At 39.6% G+C, this 16,059-nt stretch overlaps 1 protein-coding gene across 11 annotated transcripts in view; it reads right to left on the bottom strand.

Annotated features, from left to right (window-relative positions):
* Nucleotides 1–16,059, bottom strand: part of ENOX1 (ecto-NOX disulfide-thiol exchanger 1) — a 572,438-nt gene that overhangs the window by 427,308 nt on the left and 129,071 nt on the right. For 8 of the 11 annotated variants that reach the window (XM_057494467.1, XM_057494476.1, XM_057494470.1 and 5 more), the window contains exon 2: nt 3,874–3,939. The exons of the other annotated variants lie outside the window; for them this stretch is intronic. The gene's annotated coding sequence lies outside the window, so the exon portion shown is untranslated. The remainder of the gene's footprint in view (nt 1–3,873; nt 3,940–16,059) is intronic. 11 annotated transcript variants of the gene reach the window in all.

The following is a 16,059-nucleotide window of genomic DNA, read 5'->3' as shown; positions in this document are numbered from 1 at the left end:
ACGCTCCAGCAAATACCTAAACCGCAAGGACATAAGCACACCCTGCTCCCTTGTACCCCCTGGCAAGCTTCCCACACTGTCTCCTTTGGGATATTCTCTCTCCACCACACTGTCCCACGTGGCGATGTTCTACTCCTTCATCTCCACTCAAATACCATTTTCTCTATGGAGCATTTCCTCACTCCCTTAACCCAGTTTAGTTGCTCTTTTTCCTATGTGTAATGGATATTTAGTATATAGCTCCATCACAGCAACAATTTTTGCATAATCATCTCCCACCTATTGTATTAGAACAGCCTTGATGTTATTCCAGAGCAATCTTAGCACATGTGAGAAGGACAATACATGAATGAATGAGGAAATGAACCAGCTAAATGGTCATATATATAAACAAAAGAAGGAGGAAAGAAAAGTCTGGAAAAGTATAGTCATATATGAAAAGTTTAGCAAAAATATGAAAGAATTATGGAAACTTGACAGAGTTTAGTGATAACTAAATATAGGGGAAGCAAAAGAGAGCAGAGAATTCCAAGCATCTGAGGTCTCTGCCAGAAGCCTACTGCATTTCTTCTTTACTTTCAAATTATCAACCTGAAAGCACTGAATATAAGCTCATTAATTTAAAAGAAACAAAGAAGGAATCATCAGGAAATAGAGGCAGAAGGACCCAGAGAGAACAAACAGTAAGATTCACATTTTAATTTACCCCTGTACAAACAATTTCTGAGAAAGTCTGATGGAGTCTTGATTCAAAGTATAATTTCTTTAATTAAAATATTTCTCATATATCATAAATATATTCTAATTTTAGAGGACTAAAAATACCTATCATGTTAATTACTAAATAAAAGAACATAAAATCATTTTCTTTTTAATAAAATCAGAGTTTAATAATGAATATATTATTATCAATTCCATGAGCTCTCACATCAGAATTTTCAGACATCTAAGATTAGTGAAACTGGAGAAAGAAAATGGAAAGGGGAAAAGACTAAGAAATAATAAATTAGTTTTTAGTTTTCAAAAAAATTAAAAGGTCTTATTTCTGCTTTATTTTCTCTTTAATAGTAGAAAAGTATTAGGTACACATAAAATAACCTAGTTATTAAAATAAGATTTATTAGAACGTTATAATTGTAATAATGCATACTTTAGAATACTTAGCAATTTTTAAGGACAGTTTAATGACCAGAATGCAATTGCTAACCAAACTCTACATGTAATTGTCTAAGGGCTATTCCACCATCACTCTGATTTGGTTATTGTGTGACCAGTACAAATAAATTGTTTTATGAATTTGCAAATAAATTTTAATGAAGCCCTGAAGACATTTTCATAAACCAAACAAGGAGATTCACACGGTAAGGTACAGAAGGCCTCTAATCGAGGGAAGTAAGCTCTTGAGCAAAACAGAAAAGAAAAGTAAGCAGTGGAGGCACCAAGATGAAGTTATACTTCCATACGCGGCATTTGGTGGAACCGTGTCAGCATGCATCTCACATGCCATAAATATTTGTTATTTGATTTACCAATTTTCTTAGGACTAATGCCAGTGTGAAAAATGCTAAAATGAATTTTTATTTTCATTTTCATTTGCTACCGTCTATCATCATCTTATAAATCCAGAGCTGTCTAGTCAATGTTATCACTTGGCCATGGGACAACCTGCAGCCCCACCACTGGGAACAGAAAAGCTTCTGGGAGCGCTGAGAAGCCTGTATGTAAGTTATCCCAGCCCTCCTGCTGCGCAGCCTTGGGGAGGACAGGGCCTGAGCCACAGTGTCAGGACCTAGACCTTGGCCTGCCTACCTGCTGCTCTAACCCAGGGGCTGCAGAGAATTCACAGGACTTCTAAAGATGCTTATTTCACTCCCAGGAGGAAACCCACCACTGGCCTTTGACTTTACTCGGTAGGCTTCTTTTTGGTATAAAAAGGTAATCCTTTCCTAGAAGAAACAGTCCATGTCCAGAAAGCTCTACCCTTACAGGAAATAAGGGTCTTCTAAAAACACATGTCTAAAGAATGGATCCTTTAAGTGGTACTTTGAGACCAGTGTCTTCATATTTATCAACATCCAAATCTAAACACTCAGAAGATAACTCCTAAGAATTTTGAGCTAACTCGGAAGTATGGAGATAAGAGAAGACACAACTAGAGCAGATTGGTTCGGGACAGAATCTGTAGGTTAGTGCTAGAGAAAAGAACGTTAAATTTAATAAGTGCAAAGCAATGTAGTTGGAAAGAAAGAATAGCCCGACTAAGTATGATTTAAATGGTACTGAATTAGCTGGAAAGATATCTTGATGTACTGATAGAGGCAGCATGTAAATTGGCAGTTCAGCCTGTGATGTTAACAGAGGAAGTGTGACTTGCTCACACAGAGGGCTGTATTTTATAAAAATTCAACTTGCTATTGCTTTTAAAAGAAAAAACTTATTACATTTATGATGTTGGTTAATTGACTACCCTGAAAATACAAGGTCACTGGACAAGAGGTTAGCATAATACCTGCCAACCTGTGGTCACGGCACTTTGTTTTTTCAAATTAAATTTGACCATGGCCATTCTGTTCTTTTCCATTCATCCATTCAACCATTTGTAACAAGAGGCACCGTGCTAGTTTCTTTAGAAGATAAAAAAGAAACTAAGTTTCCTTCTCTTAGATAGTGTTATGGGTTGAAATGTGTGCTCCAAAATGATATTGATTCCTTATTTCTTGTACATGTAAACATGACCTTACATAGGAGTAGAGTCTTTGCAGCTGGTCAAGTTATAATGAGTCATTTAAATAGTCTCTAATCCAATATGATAGGTTTCCTTAGGAAAAGGGGAAATTTGAACACAGAAATAGACAGGCATAGAAGGAAGACAATGTGAAAATACAGGAAGAAGATGGCCATCTACACTCCAGAAATCCCTGAGGCTGCCAGAAGCTAGGAGAAAGGCATGGAACAGATCCTCCTCACAAGTCTCAGAGGTAACCAGCCCTGCTGACAGCTTGATTTCAGACTTGTGGCTTCCAGCATCCTAAGATGGGAAGTGTCAGTTGTTTTAGCCACCCAGTTTATGATACTGTGTTAGAACCAGCAGAGGAAACTAATACAGATTGGGTCACAAAAGAAGCGAGGCCAATGACAAAATTGTCCTGGTCAACAGAGTTTGTGTGGTTCTATCTACAGATACTTTGACTCAGTTAATGGCGCCAGGTTTAGTCACTGGACCACAGATCACTCACTACGTTCTACATCTGTTCCATAAAGGCTATCAAAAAAAAAGCCAGTTTATATCCTATATAGAGCTGACCCAATGGGGGCTGTTTAATCCTCTAAAAAGGTGATTAGAAAGAAACAGAAGCAATAAAGGTTAATGGAAAATTAATCTTGGTGGCCTATATGGGCAATTTAAAGTTGTGGGACATGCATTTACTTAAAAAGAAAATTCAAAGAACATTTAGAACAGCTACTTTAGATAAGGGGACAGAGATAAGACTTTAATTCGAAGAGTTTCAGTATTCACATATTTACACAAATGTCGAAAAGATAAAAGCCTTCTGATAAGGTAATATAGATGAACAGTACTAGTAATAATTCTAACTTAACTCTGGATACAAAGATTTCAGGTGAAAAGCCCTGTTTCCTTACTGGTTGTTTGCAGAGGCCCTGTGGCAGGTACTTGCAGATGCTCCCTGAATGCAGGCTAGTTCACTAAGATCACCTGTGGGAGACATTCTGCACCTCCAGGGTAAGTGAGGGAAACACACACAAGGGCATGATGTCAGGGGTGTAATTCAGCTGAATCACTTCTCACGCAGGGACAAACAGTGGCTGTTAGGCCTGCTCGTCACTGGCTGTGCATGACCTCCATCCCTTTACCTGAACACAGTGAGCTCCCTCTCCTCCATGTGTTATAAATATGATATCATGCTGGCTGCAAAGGACCTGTAAAATAAAGGTCATCTTGTTAGAAAAAACTTCAAACTTCAAATTCAAAGAGCTATTTGAACATATGTAAGCAGATGCAAGGTTTCACTTGCAAAGTTCAAGCTAAACATTGCCCTCTCCTATTTCTAGTCATTCTAATCGACTGCCCTTGGAGAAGGTCTTTGTATGGTGCTAACCTGGGAAAAAAATCAATAAATGTGACGGTCTCATCATAAACACAGCCCTTGAACTGTCAATCTTCCAAAGAATATTTTTGCTTTAAAAGTAGTCCTGGTTGACAAAGTAGTGACATCAAGCACAGCACTAAAGTAGAACCAGGGCCTCCAAATCTGAGGAAGCCTAAATAAATGGTGCTGTATGTTAAGTAAGGGCACTATAACCAAAAGTATCTTTCCAAAGCAGTTTTGGGGGCTGATCAATATAGGATTACTATTTTTAAGTAAATAAAGGGAAAGACTTCTTGCAAATTTCCAAGTTGAAATGAGTTAGAAACTTAGAAGTCTTCTTTCAGAAAATGTGTTGTTCTGCAAACTATAAAAATGCATCTAGATATTTTCATAGAGTTAATCTCAACTTGACTTTTTAGAAAGTACTTTGAAGCCTTGTTATTCAAGTCGGGTCCATGGACCAGCAACTTCAGCATCGCAAAGGAACCTTAAATGCCAAATCTGAGAACCCATCTGAGACCTACTGAAACAGAATCTGAATTTTAACAAGATCCTTGGGTGAGTCACATTAAGGTCTGAGAAGGATGGTTTTGAAATGCCTTTGCATCTGGCCTGAAGTACTACAATCACAAGGAATAAGCTGCGTGAAACTCCAAGACCACCCTCTAGTGTATCCAAGAGTTAAAATAGAATCAGAATCTCTTTAATATGGTTGCATGAATCTGGGGTCCTACTAGTTTTCCAAGAAATCTACTTCTGGCCAAGTCAACATTTCTTTTCCAGGACATATAGGCTGATGTAAACTGATATCAAAAAGCATAACTGCTTCTAGAAGAATTTTGTTTTGTACTCAAAAATATCATAGGCTAGTCATTCATTCCATAACTAGTTAGTGAACATCTACTTAGATGCTCCATAATGGCCACTATGTATGTAAAGAGCTCAAGTCTAGCGGACGGGTAGGAAATTACAACATGGAATGGTGGCTCTAATAAGGCAATGTCAGCACAGGAAGTTGGCATGCAGAGAAGAACACTGGTGCACACTCAGAAAGCACCCGACCCAGACCCGGAGCAGTGCTGAGAAGGCTTCCTGAGCTGAACTTCAAGAAAAGAAGAAAGATTTACCAAGAAGCAGCCCACCTATAGGCAGAGTGAGTGTGGTGTTGGGTTAGGGCAAGTACCCAGGCTAGCAATGAAGGAGTCAACTACCTTAGTTAGAAAAAATATTGGATTGTGATCTTATAGTGTTTTTTTTTCAGCTGCTCTGAATATTTGTATGTATGAGCTACAAATATGGCAGCCCTTAGGAACATTTTTTCGCTTTCAACTCTGCTATCTGTAGACAAGGAGGAAAGGCAAATACCAAATGCAAGAAGCACTGACTGAGAAGTCTGCTGGATGTTGCGAGGAGGCAGGGCCACTAGAACACTGCCTCTACCATATTTGCTATTTGATCACACAAAGTGTCCGTGAAACTGCAACCAGCAATACAGAGACCGTAAAGAGAATCACATTAAAGTTAAGGTAGAAGTCAGGAGAATGTGCTGGGGGAGGGACCCTGGTTATTTGGCAGGTGCAACGCTGGGAGCAACTGAGGGCTTCAGTACGAGCATGGTGTGCACACCCCTCTCTGTGCCTGTCTCTTCTCCCTGCATTTAAATAGTTCTTAACCTGCCTCCTTCCCCTCACTTATTCTTGTGATTTCTCTGACTCATTTTCCTTCTCCCTTACTACCTCCAAGTACCCTCCAATCTCTAATTCAACTCTCTTCTTTTCCTTTTCAGTCTGCTGCATTTTCACACCCTCCTTTTGGAACAAGGAGATAAAAGAGAGAAGAAGGACAACGGAACCTCTTTCTACTTTTTTCCCTTGATCTGTTACTCCCTTTTCTCCACTAATATCCCACACTTCTATTCACCCGTTCCATGCTCTCTTTCCTATCCTAGAGTCGGACCTCCGTTATCAGTATGCAGCCAGTTCTCCCAAGAACAGAGCTTAGAAATGACAGGAGAATTGCTGGACTCTTCTACTGCTCCACTGTCATCCCTGGACTTCTCAGAATCTCCTAACCTGCTGTCAGATTAACAGTTGAGAAGAAATAAATACCTTGGAAATGTAGGAAGCTAGCATTTTCTTAGCATTTTTTAAAAATGCAGAACAATTCTGGAATATTCAGCTGCTGTGCTGAATAGGTACAAGATGTAAAATATACAAGGCAAAAGGGTTTCATTCCATCCCTGGTTTTCCCTAAGTGCATTCCCTCCAACCCACCATGAAGCCAACCCAATCATTTGTGCAGATCCCCAGACCCTCCCGGAATGACTGAAATGTGCCTCATTACCAGCCCAAGGCAGATGAATGACACAGGTTGGAGTTAACGAAGTGCTTCTTGACAAAGACACAATGCAGCACACAAAAAGGCTCATTTAATGCCTCACGAGGAAGCCTTACAAGTTACAGCTTAATAAATATATGAAGATTATTATAATACAGAAAATGTCTGGTACCACTTCACACATGAAATGCACTTACAGAGAAGTCCATAGAGGAGGCTATGATACAGCAATCTCGCACTTACTCCTTGAATTGCAGAAAAGCAATTCGGTTTTCCTGAGGCATTTCACTCGATTTTCAACCCGTCAACTATCAGCAAACTTTGTAGGCAAATCTTTTATCCAAGCCCCTAGATGTAGTATATGTCCTTGGCACATAGTATATGCTCCCAAAATATTTGATGAATGATGAGTTAATTAACCAAACAATCAACTGACCAATCATTGTAAGCCTAAGACACAGCAGACTTAAGTAGCTTGAAGTAAATACTATCACACACTAATGCTCTTTGAAAATTTCCCCTAGCCTTTTGGCATTGTCACCTAATCATAAGGTCAACATAGGGTCTTGGGTACAACTCACCTCCAAGAACTGGAATGGGAAGAGGGGCTGACTGGGGAGGCATTGAGTAGTCAGATGTGACAATTAATATTCTAACAGTAAATGAGCAAACAGAAAAACTCTAAAAGCATACAAAAGTTTTTTAAAAGTGCAGTTGTTGGATAAATCAGCCAACCCCTCCATTCATTCCCATACTTCATACATACCCCTGTATTACTGATGGTCTCATCACACTCTTACACTTCTTCAACAGTTTCTGAGTCACACACATGAGGGAGTGAGGACCTGCTCACAGCCCACCACGCTTCCCTAGGGAAGTCAAGAAAATTCTAGACTTGCTTCATTCTGTAGACTGGGAAAGGAGTTATAACCCTCAATGGGATAATGGGATGTGGAGTCATGACAAGTTGAGCTATACCTAAATAGAACCTGAGGAGTCCTCACCTCCCTGGAGCCACCTCAGAAATCAGGAACCAGGTTAGCAGCTCCCTAGAGCAGGGAGTACAAGTCACTCCGTATCAGTCAAACAAGTTAGAGGCAGAGCAGGCCTAGCCAACAATGGTCATTTGTTATATCTTGCTCTGAATCTCTTAATAATTTAGAAAATGTATTTTATTATATGTCATCAACAGTGTTCAGAAAATTAGAATTCATTTTCTTCATGTTAAAAACTATGAGAGGTTCTTTATAACATTAACATTATGAACATATCCTTAGGTTGAGATAGTCACCCCTCCAGAACTCTTCAAAAACCTATCCAACAACCCTATAGAAAAAGCCTCTGTTGTTACCCCTCACCTCTGTCACCCTCTCAGACTTGAATCAGCTTAAACAGATACCTGCACTCACATCTGAAAGGAGGGTGTGACCTCTTGAAGAAAACACTATGACAGCTCTAGGACACATGTATTTTAATTTAAGTTTGACCCAGATTTAAATGACCCACTGATGGAAAAAGAAGAAAATATTTTTTTAAATGCCTAGATATTGCTTACATTACTACATCTGTATATCATGAGACCTAGACATGTTACTATTAAACAAACAGGGTTTTCTAATAATAAGGAACTGAAGAAAAGATGGCATATTCTAGTTCTTTTGCCCCTAAATTTCACTGTGAGATTTCCAGCCTCACAGTTGTCTAGCTATATTAGAACCACAGCACTATTATTTCAGTCTTATCTATACTTATCATTATAAGTAATATGAGGAAGAAAAAATAGTTGCATTTGTCATCTGCATTCACTACCTCACGTTCTACAGCTGTGTTTTTGCACTGGGTGTTAAGGACGGCAAAGCGGGTGGGGGTAATCCGTTACCACCCAAAGCCAGTCCAGAGTGTCCTCTCCTGCTTGGAGCCACGTGGTGTATTTTCCAGATCAATTCCCTGTTCAGTTTCACTAGCACCTCAAATCTTTGAATTTCCCCTATTATCATTTCAGTAAGCTACTATTTATAGAGAAAGGTTAAAAAAAAACTACCTCCTTCCACCACATTTGCGTGCATGTGTATATATACATATTTGTGTCTCATCTTTCATGATTTCAAAGCAGAACTCAAGATCAAGTAGTCAAACAGTACAAACAAAACAAGGGCTACAGAATGAAAATAGATCAATCAAGGGGTACCCCTTCAACCACTTCCACATCCCTGTAAGATACAATCTAGGTCACCTACTTGTTAGTCCCTCAATCCACCCAAGACTTTCATTAAACAGACCTTCCTGACAGAGGGGACTGGGTGAATGCCTCTGTAAGAGATCACCACATTATTTTCATAGTTTACAAGGATAAAGCAATTACAGCCTCAGTCATTCATGAATAAAGCCTCTTTAACATTTTAATGAGAACATTAAACTCAGCTTCACTTGGTTTGGCCTCCCTAGAAAGTCTGTTAGCCTGAGAGAAAGTTTCTTTAAAAAGCAGTAATGAAATTGCAGGCCTGTCTGGGCCCCACAGGGCATGACTGGGCCACAAACACTGGCTGCATTATTTCTCTCCTGAACTAGACTATATATTTTGATAAGACTACAGTTTGGTAAATGAGAGAAGGCACCTGAAGAAATACCTTCCTCGCTGCAGTATTTGTGTGCTTGTGTATGCTCACTCATTTTATATCTGACTTGTCTCCTAATTTGCTTTTTATGTTAGACACAGCTTTGAGTACAGTGTGTGACTCAATAAATGTTAAATCATACTTTTCTGCTATTTTCCCTTAATCATTTTCTACTGCTTCTGTTCTCTCTTGCAATGTGACTGATTCTCACTAAGGCTACCTACCAACTGCTATTCGCCAGGAGACCCATTAAATTCAGCAGACAACTAAGAGAGCTTCAGAAGCCAAAGGTGAACAAGAAATAATTCTCAGACTCAGTGACTTAACATGAATGTCTGCCACCTTCCTATGAACAAAACCTGGAACAGTGTAGATGAAAGAGTTTGTCGCCTTGAAAACCAAGTAGGAGAGAAAAATAAAACTAAAGGAGATTAATATTCAGGTCATTCATGCATCGAATTCTTCAAACATTTATTGAGCACTTACTATGCACTAAGAACTATTCTAGGTACTTGGGGTACAGATATACAAAGATCATACAACAGTGTGATATGACAAGAAAGGCTAATTAAATGGGGTAGACAGGAAAAGCCATGTGGAGCAAAAAGCTATACAGCAAATCCTTAAGGTCATGAAAAGACATGGAGAAAGCCTAAATGTATATTACAAAGTGAAAGAAGCTAATCTGAAAAGGCTACATACTGTATGATTTCAACTATATGACATTCTGTAAAAGGCAAAACTATGGAGACAGTAAAAAGAGTGGTTGCCAGGGGTTGAGAAGAGGGAGAGGACAGGAGGAGCACAAAGGATTTTTAGGGCAGTGATATTATTCTGCATGAGACTGCATAATGTGGATACACATCACCATACTTTTGTCAAATGACATAGAATGTACAACACACGAATGAACCCTAAGGTAAACTATGAACTTTGGGTGATAATGATGTGTCAATATAGGATCATCAATTGTCACAAATGAAATTCTGTAATATGGGATGTCCTTTGTGGGAGAGACCGCATGGTTGGGGGTGGGAGGGGTGGGAGTGGAAATATATGAGAACTCTACTTTCTGTTCAGTTTTGCTGTAAACCTAAAACCATTCCAAAAAGTAAAGTCAATTTGTTTAATCCCTAAAATAAGAAAGAGTATGGTGTTGAAAAACCGAGAGGAGTCCAGCTTCCTAGAGTACAGTGAACATGGAAGAGAGGAGAATGACATCAAGGTAAGCCAGGAGGTCAGGGGTGAAAGTTTGAATCTCACTGTAAAAGCACCAGGAGCCAGTGACTAGTTTTAATTAGGGCTCATCATAGTGTGTTTTATGTTCCTGAAAGGTCACTGTGGCTACTGTGGGAAAATGGATTACAGAGAGGCCATCAACAGAGGCTGACGGTGCTGGAGGTAGGTATACCCTCTGGTCGAGGGTAGTAGAAGTGGGTGGATTTGAAATACATTTTGAAAGAAGAGCTGACATGATTGGTGATGGATAAACTGGGCATGGGGGATGAGGGAGAAAGAGAAATCAAAGATGATTTCTGGATGGGAGGAAATGCCATTCACAAAGATGGGGAAGATCCTTGGGGAGCAGCCCACGAAGACCGCACAGGTGCCATGTATGTGTAGAGCAGTGGGGGCAGTGGGGGTGCTTGGGTCGCCAAGAGATGTCAAGTTCCACTTGCTTGACCCCTGCCTTAATGTGAACAGCGAATGCACATGTGTGATATATATGCACACATGCACTCACATTCACATAAACACATATAATGTTTAATAGATTTTTTTGCAATTCAAAGCAAATTTGAAATCATTTGAACAATCTTTCAAGGAATAAAGAGAAAGAGTTGTTTTTATTTCCCTTAATTTGCAAGGAAGCTAAGGACAAATGAGGTGAAGAGTCTTACCAAAGGTCACATCACAAGTATCAGCAGAGCAGAAGCTAGGAACCAGGTTTCCTCCCAGGAGGTCACACCACGCACCACAAGCTTCTGTGTATCATCTGGAATGTGCAGGGAGCCCTGAAGGGCTGTTCTCGGGGCCAGAGCACATTCTGGATGAGGTAAGGCGGTTGCTGCCTTTCACTCATCCTGTCTGGATGCTTTTTAAATAATCTATAAAATGCGGCTAACAAAACTAAAACATCACCCTTCAATTAAAAAAAAAAAAAACAACACTAAAACATCAGTAACACAAAAGCAAACCTTACATAGAGCAAACCAAGTATTAGAGTAGAACGTGACATTTTTAAACCGCGTTTTAATGATGAACAAGGCCTCCCATGCACAGGCTCTTCAGAGACCCTCCTGCTGATCACAGAGATGAAGCTCCTCAGGAGCAGAAGGGACACACGTGCGCATGACTCACCGGCGTAACTCTGGAATTCCTCATCTGTTCTTCAGAGAAGTGTGCCAACAGCACTGAACAAATTTCCGGCAAAAGGAAAACAAAAACACTGGAACCAAAGAGTTGATAGGTCTGGTCTTTGTAACATCATTTAGAGGAGTAAAATTCAGCTAGGTGAAATTGCCACTAAAATAATTCAGATCATATTTAAAGAAGACAAACACTGGGGGCAGGACTGGGAGGACTGGACATGCCGTTTAGTCTGTATAACACCTATACACGTTTTAAAAATAGGTTTCATTCTGCCAGGCTCTCTCTCAGAAGCTCTGAGGACTCCCACCTCGTAATATTTCGAAGTCTGCAAGGGAAACAATGAGGGAGCTTCTGCCCCTGTTTGTCCCTGTGAGTCATACACTCTGTGTTCTTACTGAATGTGGGTTGTTTGTTTTCTTGTTGATGTGCAGACTTCCTCTCTACTGCATTTCTCTAATAACGTTTCTCCAGAGGACCCCTGCACTGCCAAGCACGGCCCGCTAATGGGTAATGTGGTAACAGCGGCACCCCACTGGACGGCGAACACCCACAGAAGGGCGTGCGGGAGAAGGGGAAGGAGACGCCTGGTCAACTGCAACCTGTCCTCCAACCTGGAGACTCAGAAAATCACTCTTCAGGGCTGAACTGTATGTAAAGGTGCGAATCGCTCTCCTCTACACCGATTCACTTGCCAAATGCTGCCAGGAAGTTAAGTAAGTGATATGCTCTCAGCATACACAAGAGGAGAGTTGACACTTGCCCTGTTGTTAGATAAACACTCAGGTGACTCACTCTGAACCCCCCCACAGGTTCTCACCAGGGTTCCATTCACATCAAAATCCTCTACCCAGACCTATCCCCCATCCACTCTGCCCGACAAAACCCTTTTTATTTGGCTACATCATACCATTAAATTTGTCTTTTTGGTAGTGTGGTGATTGAGATTTGTAAAAAGAGTACAGGAAAGACAGATGGTAAGAGGGAAGGCAAACTGGAGGCAATTCCCAGGGGACCTGACTCAGCTTCCCCGAAGAGCCCATGTCAGCGACCAAGACGGCCCAAGGGCGGGAGGCTTGGAGAGCAGACAAGCACACCAGGAGGAGGGTCCAAAGGGAAGCAGTGGATTAGAAACCCGGGAGGCAGTCAGGGGGGCTGGCTTCTGACACCATGGGGCACCTTAGAGGCAACTTCAGACGCTGGAGCGGAAGACTGCGAGGATGCAGTGTTACCTGCCTCTGGACACGGTGAGCAACTGTGTAGGCAAATACAAGGCAAATACTGACACTCTTCTCCCATTACAGCCAAAACAACCTCTCTCTATAGTTGTGTTTTCTCTATTTTTCTTTCCTTCACAGCTTGAGCCCAATATTAAATGTCCTACCATCCTTACATGACACTTAAAACCATGGCCAATTATCATAGTGATAATCCTATAAAGATATATACATAAATGCACACTATAACTTTCTTTGCAAAGCTTTTTTCACATCTATTTTGTCATTAAATTCTCAAAACCTATGTGACATAAACACTATTAAATAAATAAATAAATCTTGCACAATGCTACACAAGTGAAAGAATCTTCATTCAAACCCAAATTTTCTGACTTGAGATCTTGTACTTTCCAGAATATGCTGTTAGTATATTTCTTGTTCTTAACTCTATGTGCTGCAAATTGCATTAATCTAGATATCACTGATTCAGAATTGATGAGGCAGTAAGACATCATTTGGTACCCACTTACTTGGAAATCTGGGAGGTTTCCAATGATAAATAGTGCGCCTACAATACAGGATGCTGGATGGGGAAGCCACCACCCTGAAAGTAGAGAAAAAAATGGGCTCACCTTTGTTTAGTCATTATCAGGGCCAACATCACTCACTTAGCACCAACATCAAATTTTTGCTTTTAAAATGGATTTGCTAACTACTAATTATTTAATTCTGTTTTCATGGACAGTCAATGTTTTTAAAAATTCAAAAACAATTTCCCCAAATATAAGAGGCATGATCTCAGAGTAATGGTACTGATTCTATAGGCTAAAATAAAAATAACCACACTCATATGGTTTTGTCAAGTTCCTTTGTTATTTCTTACATTATCTCACAACAATAGTTCATATTTTCTACCAATTCATATTTGCCTCTCCTTAAAGAGTCCAACATAATTAACAAGACAAAGCCCTTGTCATCTTCAGAGTTTACCAGGAATCATTCTCAGATATTTCCTATCTGTATCTGTTGAATGGAAGGATGCGTGGATACGGAAATGAATGAACAAACTACATGCTCTGTCAAGCTACATGGAACGCATGTCAGTGGAAGAATGAAATGCCACCTGCTTTAGGCACAACAGAGCAAGCCTGGGCTTTGGAGTCACATAAATACAGAATCAGATCCTGCTGTTTGCCAGCTGCATCATCTTGGGCAAATTTACTCACCTCTCAATTCTAAGCTTCCCCACCAGTAAAATGGGAATAACACTTGAGTACCATGCAGAACTGATGTGAGAATCAACTGAAGTCACAGACATGGCACACTGTCTCAGTTGCAGAAACTGTTATAGCTTATTTATTCCCCTCATCTCAACATATAGCATGACCCCTTGCATAGCAACTTTTATAATGGTGCTTCAGTACATGAAACCCCGTTGTAAAGTTAATGGCTAAACATCAACTTTATGTACAATAGTGATCAATTTTCCTTCTATGTACCATCAAAGTTATCTATATGTACCACCAAAGTTAAGGTCTAGAGATAAGTTGTTGTGCATAGCTGGTGTTAACAAATTTTGATGACATTTGAGAAGTGTCCCAGATAAGTGAAACTCACCTTTATGCACCAACACTCTTTGTATTTGAAACCTTTCTAAAATGTACTGCACATTTAACTATTTTGTAAAAAAAGGAGGTTGAAAGAACTTTAACCTTTTTTTGATTAATTTATCTACATCAATTTATGACTTAGCAATGGAATGAAAAGGTATAATTTTTTGGAGTCTTTTCAAGTCAGAAGATTTGCTCACACTAATTGTTCCCAGATTTCTACACTGTGATCATTCCTTTCATTTCTTCCTGTGGTAGCTGTTTCATCTCCTGGAAGGCATGAGTCACTGGGAATTAACAAGACAAAGCCCTTGTCATCTTCAGAGTTTACCAGGAATCATTCTCAGATATTTCCTATCTGTATTTTGTCACACACATATTTGGTAAGGGCTTCAAGGAGGGCCTATTTATTTCCTTGTCCCGGAAGGGATACTCTATCCCTAAAGCCTTAAGCACTATAAGGTACTCAACAGATATTTATAAAATGAATTAATAGAATGAACAGTATGCAATCTTTGTAGTCAGTTTTCTATTTGGAGACTTCATTCTAATCCATGATTAGGCCCCTTATTCATTTGGGGCTATACATTTTTATCTGCAAAATAAGGTACCTATGACCCTTTCCAACATTAATCCTTCCCTGATCCTATACTTCTGGGTACATAGGTATGTTCCAGATGATAAAGCTGCTGGAAATCTGACCACCAGGTAAGTGAGGCATTAGAGGACATAATTAATAAACAGTGCATGCTTTGCCCTCTAATACAGACACCGAAGCACAAGGTATTATCCTTAAATCATGGCAACAAATATAAGAATTAGCTCTCATTTCTTTCTCTCACCCCTAATATCATACATGAAAGTAGAAATATTGACCTTGGAGTGTAAACATACTGATTTTTTTTTCTGTGTCATATGTTCATAATAAGTAAAAAACCTAGTATATCTCAAAAGAAGTCAACTGCACCCAGGCAAATAAAACCTTAAAAGAAATTTTTTTCTAACAACTAAATCTAGTGCTTTCATGGACCCTCTGTTTCTAGCTATTGCTTCAAATGCCACATGGTTCACATATTAATTTATCAGCAACATTTGTTTAAATAACACTACAATCTCACTGTTCACACAGAAATCGACTTTCTTAAATTACAGTCTCTTTCGCTGTTAAAACAGAAACTTCTAACTTAAAAGAGTTCTTGAGTTTCATACAGAAAGGAAGTAGGTGCTTTCAAATAGCAGGTCAAATATTTGTCAACAAGCAAGCTTGGAAGGCTTATGAACAGAGCTTCTCCCCTAAAGACTTGAGAAAAGGGAAGCCTTGGACAGGTTCTCTTCCAGGAAGGATGGAGTTCCTTTAATTCAGTTCTGCACAAATTCAAGGTATATTTTCCTCAAGTACTGTACCAAATTCTCAAGGGGAATATGAAAAATGAATAAAATATGTAATCTGTGCCTCAGAGGAGGTGCAGGAAGGCCAAGTGGATGAGAGCTGTGGCACGGGGAAAGCACGCGTGGGAGAGAATCCCAGCTTTGTCATAATTCGCTGTAAAACTCGGGCAAGTTACCTAACCCGTCTGATGCAGTGTCTTGACCCACATAATGGTGATAACGAGACCTGTCTCAGAGTGTTATTATGACGATTAGGTGAGTTACTATTCCTAAAGCATTAAGAAGTGTTCCTGGCACATTAACCTCGAGGTTAGTATTATCATCATGATTATCAGTATTATCATCATTATGAACAATAGAGGATGAGTTAAAATTTTTCATTTCTTTATTTAGTAAAACTGAAGCTATTACA

Source organism: Manis pentadactyla, chromosome 17, assembly GCF_030020395.1.
Source record: "Manis pentadactyla isolate mManPen7 chromosome 17, mManPen7.hap1, whole genome shotgun sequence".
Taxonomy (NCBI): Eukaryota; Metazoa; Chordata; class Mammalia; order Pholidota; family Manidae; genus Manis; species Manis pentadactyla.
The sequence above is the reverse complement of the archived record's forward strand: the minus strand, read 5'-3'. Positions and strand labels throughout refer to the sequence as shown.